The 5,620-nt window shown below is 39.0% G+C and overlaps 1 protein-coding gene across 7 annotated transcripts in view; it reads right to left on the reverse strand.

Moving 5' to 3' along the window:
- The window catches only part of Chd9 (chromodomain helicase DNA binding protein 9), a 225,957-nt gene that overhangs the window by 189,646 nt on the left and 30,691 nt on the right, over positions 1-5,620 (reverse strand). The window lies entirely within an intron of this gene.

Consider the following 5,620-nt stretch of genomic DNA (forward strand, 5'->3'; position numbering starts at 1 on the left):
AGAGGGTCCGGCCCACGCTGCACCTGGGCTGGGACTTTTCGGGGGGGGGGCGGGGACCAGGGATTGAACTCAGGCCCTTGCACTTACCAGGGAAGCACATGATCCACTGAGCCATCTCCCCGCCCCCCCCCATTTTCTTAATATACACCTTCTACACACAACCTAAAGAAAAACTTATGCAATATTTTTAGTGCACCTTTATTTTGACTGCTACCTATTATAAGAAGTCACTTTTGCTATTATGTCACATAAGGCCCCTCTTGGACCTACCATGTGAGGTCTACTTGTGCTATCATGTCAAAACTCAAAATGTTTCAGAATTGGCAGCCCAGTGGAAAAGCACTTGCTTAGCATACAGCAGGCCTTGAATTCTATCTAGCTATAGGTAGACAACTAAATGTTTCAGGTTTTTAATTTTGGATTTTCAGATTAGAGCTGCTCAATCAGCATTTGAGTTCTCTTAAAATAAATCTAATCAAATCTGAATTATGAAAATATCCACAAATGAAACTTTAAAAACTGAACCTATTAAGATGATATGTTATCAGAAATTCTGAAATATAAAAATGAATACATATATATATGAAGTTTGTTTTTTTTTTTCAAACTCTATGAACACATCTTAGTATAGAATCACACATATTCTTAAATGTATCCTGAGGTAACATTCTCATAAAGGCAGACTCATCCTTCAAAGGTAGTTGGTTAGTGATGGTGTTCAAATCTTTTTTAAGATAATTTTTAGACACAGTCTATGTAGTTCAGGCTGGCCTTGAATTCTCTATGCAGCTGGTCTCAAACTATCAGTGATCCTCCTGCCTCCCTTTCATCATCTTCATCTCAATAAATCACACACTATCATCTATCTAGTTCTCTGTGCCAGGAACCATCAATGAAATAATGTGACACCTTCCCTCTTACACTAAATCCATCATAAAGCTGTCAATTGTCCACCTGCTACTCCTCAAACCTTGCCATTTCCTAGCTCCTTCAAATACATGTATTTCAGAGGAAATGCAAAGAAAATATACAGTATTTATATAGTACTTTTACTTTTCTTTGTCTCTATATCGGCCACCCTATATCCTGTTATAATCTTCTCTTACCTACATAAGTAACTACAGTGTATTTTTGCTTTCACTCTTATCTTTCTCCAATCTATTCTCAAAATGGTATTTTTTGTTCTATGTCGTATTTTTAAAGTATATTGTAAATTAACTTTTTTGTTTCATACTCTTCAAACATATTTTTCTCTCTTCCAGGATTATCTTTTCCCTTTTTACCTGTTGGGCTTATTCTTCATATCTTATGTTAAATATCACCAGCTGAGAAAGGGTTCTTTGACCATTAATGCTAAAAATCTTCCCCATTTGTCTCTCAGCATTTTGTTCTTTTCTTTCATTGAATTCATCTTTTCACTTTAAATTTATCACATATTTGTTCTTTACACTATTAGACTGTAGGTCCATGAAGGCATGGATCACTTACGCACTTAATAAATGTAAGAAAAATACAATAAATTAGCAAATTAAGGGAACAGTTAATAAATCTGTTTAGTGAATGACCTGTAGTCCAGAAAATAAATTATAGAGAAAGTGGCTCCCCCTTCTCTGGGTCTCCCATTGTCACTTCATCAGGTTTCTAACTTTCTAGAAAAAGAGAAGCAAAATGTTTCCTAAAAACTGGTGATACAACAGAGTAAATGTCAGGAAGTTATATCTGACATGTGAAATAAGTGACACAAATTATAATTCATAAGGAGAAATCTCTAGGGGTCACAATAACACAAGATTCCACAAGGTGAAATTCTGAGCATAAAACTGGAAAATTTTAAGAGGTAGAAAGAGAATAAAGCCCCAATAAGGAAGTAAACAAAGGCAAAAAGTGTTGGAATATAGTAGTTATAAAACAGGTAACTGGCATCTTATACAATCACAAGGTAAATAAGTAAAAAACACTAAATCTTGTATCACGTAAGAAATCTATATCCTGGGCTGGAGACATAACTCAGCACCATAGCACCTACCTGGCAAGCTAGAGGCCCTGAGTTCAATTCCTGGTACAAAACAAAGAAAGAAAGAAAAGAAATCAAATCAATCTATACTCCATGTATAACTAAAAAGAAATTAAATCTTGTTATCGTGTAAGAAATCGATATCCTATGTTAAGACTATAACAACTACCAAGCATTTAAAGGGTTAAAAATAAAATCTTTTGTTTTTGAGGCAGGGTCTTGTTATACATCCCAGGCTTGCCACAAACTCACAAATTTCCTCTGCCTCTGAAGCATTAAATCTTTTTTTTTGGTGGGCAGGAGAGGCTAGGGATGATACACAGGAGTGCTCTAGTATAAACCACAGCTTTTACCCAGTACTTTTTAAAATTGTATGTATGTATGTGTTCATTTATTGTAATGTGGACTGAAGCCAGGGTTTTGGCTCTGAACTACATCCTCAGCCCCTACCATTACTTTTCTTACAGAATGTCACAGAATAACTCAGGCTGGCCTTGAAATTATGATCTTCCTGCCTCAGCCTCTAAAGTAATAGGATTACAGGTGTGTGCATATCTCTTAAGTGTCCATAAATCTCTTTTGGTTTTTAAAGTTTTCCAAACACATATCCATGGGGTTTCACTAATTTTCACTCTGACCAATTGTCTCAAGTTTCTACATTCTTACCTGTGCTATTTATTTACTGTACTGATCCCCTGGTGAAATTTCCCCAGTATATCTATTATTTCATATATTTTCTTTTACAGATTCTGGCCTTTTAAGTACTTTTTTCTTTTATCAAGTTGTCCAATTTATATCAATAAAAAGCGAAATTAACCTGTAGAATATCCAGTATTTTCATATCAAATTTTATTTTACTATTAATGGTAGTCAACAGATTTTAATTCTAAATCTGTAATGCTACTTCAGTGCTTGCCCTAAATTTTATTAAACCTCTCCCTCAGCTGTATCTCAGCTAAAGCACCCAGTGCCTTATATAAATGGTGGCAAATCTATGGCATGAAGAGCCCCCTATCAGCACACAGCCATGTCGTCTCAGCAGTCACACACAAGATATTCAAGTCTAATTTCAATGTTGGCACTTTGTGATAAATAGGTGGGTACTGAATTGCAGTTTGAGTCCTTCGTCTCTAAAGCTCTCACCATCAGTGCTTATACAATACATTTAATTGCATCAAATAAGAGGCTTGGAGGAAAAAAGTTCTTGAAGACACCTGCAAGGTGAAAATCCTATGATTTCATTAATCTCCATCTTGTTCCAGGTATTCTATAGAGCATACTGCTTTCTTCTTCATTAATGCCCATTCACTTAAGGTTTTTCTTTATAAAATGCTTTTAAACCTGTACCTTTTTTTCTCCTGATACATGTGACTGAAGCCACATTACTAAGGCACATCCTTAGCACTTTTTTCATTTTTTCAGACAGCGTCTTGCAAAACTGTTTACATTAGCCTCAAACAGTGATCCTCCTGCTTCAGCCTCTAGAGTTGCTGGACTTATAGGTATATATACATGGCTTCTGCTCTGTCTTTTCTTTTCTTTCCCCTTCCCAGTCCTGGGAATTGCAATGGAGTCTATACAGGGAGCTACATGTTCAGCCCTCTATTTTTTTATTTTTAATTAATTTATTTATTTAGGGAAGGGTCTACAGGGTTTTCAGGGTCTCACTACTAGATCAGACTCATAACGATCTGCCTGTTTACAGCCTCCCAAGAGCTGGGATTACTCAGGGGCCAGCATGGCAGGCCCAAGGATGGAACCCGGGCCCTGCGCCTGCATGCAGGTGCTTTAATCCACTGAGCTATTTGGCCAGCCCTTGAGCCCTTTATTTTTTTAAGACAGAGTTTCGCTAAGGTGCTAAACAGCCAGGCTGGACTTGAATTTGTGATCTTCTTACCTCAGCCTCTCAGCCTGCTGTGATTATAGCACACCACGGGAAGATTCTTGCTTTAACACTTCAAGTCCATATATGATTTTTGTATTTCAGAGAACAGACATCAGGAAATACTTAAAATTCTAAAATTACAAAACTGCAGGAAATTGACTTTAATATCAGAGAAATTTAAGGCTGACAGAGGTTAAGGAACCTGACTACAGCTATATACATAGTTATGTTTTGATTCTCTCCAAGCAGTACCCAAGTCAAGAAGAGTGTTTTGGTGGTTACATCAACAGTTTTTTCTAATGCTTTATTCATATGCCTTCAGGATATATCTACTCTTGACCAATTATAAGTTGTTGAGGATTTTTGTTGTATTGTTTTTTTAAAGTACAGACTCCACTTTCCTGAAATTGTTCAAGGATGACAGTCACCTTTAACCTAATCTGAAAGGCAGTTACCCCCCCTATTTGTGTCCGTATTATATATGTAGTTTATAGGCAACGCCCAAAGTCCTGAGATCTGCCAGTACTCTGTAGTACACCGTAACTAAGTTAAATTGTTAAAGCAACAAAAGAAACAGAAGTCTTCCAGGACACATACATAATACAGGTTTAACTTGCTCTAAGTAATAAGGGTTTTTCCTTGAATCAAATGTCCTATATAAGGTTCTACATACCTGCAGCTAGCAAAATGGTTCATCTAAATTCAAGTTCAAGAGAACAGAAAAAAGTGACCATGATAAAGAAAAAACTCTGCAATGTAGAATCCTCTCTTAAGTTCAACTATAGACCTAGCAGTTCTTTTAAAACTACTATACAGTTATGTCCAGGGTTTAGATACAGTAACATCATAGTTAAGTGCTCTTTTCTGTTCACATCAGTTGGTTAAGTAAAATTGCAGAATTTGAAAAGAGAGGAACCAGAAAAGTGAAAAGCAGCATGCAAACCTGAGAAAGTGAATTGTGATGGTGATTTTATTCATGATGAACTTTATTTAAAAAAGGGAATTCTGAAGGTATGAGCATTTCACATAAAGGATAAAAGTCACAAAAGGGCCATATCCCAGGTTTCCAGGAAAAGAAGTGTGCAGCACTGTTAATATAACTTTTAATTTTTGTCTACTTGTTCTTAAGTTTTCTTTTTTAAAGGCAAAAACAAAACCAAAAAAGGAACAAACAAAAGCCACTCTCTAAGCTGGAGGTTGTGACAAGCCCGTAAAACACCAGGCTTTCCGGGTCATGCTTGGTTTAGGGATGGATGTCCACGAAGAGAGCTCTGGAACCACCCATCACGTCCCACACCCACACAGACACTAAGACCACCTTAGCAGCGGCGCACAAACACAGACAGGGATTGGTGGGGTCTGCGCCACACTGCGGACGTGAGGAAGCTTTCGGGGTGCGAAAGATCGCTGGGAAGGTAGGGAGCTCGCACCCGAGCAGCGAGGCCTGGGAAAGTGCTGAAGGCGTCCCGCGCTCCAGGGCACCATCACGCTTGGGACACCCTGTCATGAGTCACGGAGGCGAGACAGCAGGCGGGCGGAGACACAGGCTGCAGGATGGAGGGAAGCCCGACCCTCGCGAGGAAACCCAGCGGGGAGGGAGGCCCCGACCTCACACGGGGTGGGAAAGAGGAGCCCGCCTCCCCCACGCCCTGCCCACCCGGCCCTCACCTCCACCCGACGCAACAGGCGCGGCGGCCGGGGCCGACCAGGGGGCTGCGGGC

Source organism: Octodon degus, unplaced genomic scaffold (genome assembly GCF_000260255.1).
Source record: "Octodon degus isolate 3935 unplaced genomic scaffold, OctDeg1.0 scaffold00085, whole genome shotgun sequence".
NCBI lineage: Eukaryota > Metazoa > Chordata > Mammalia > Rodentia > Octodontidae > Octodon > Octodon degus.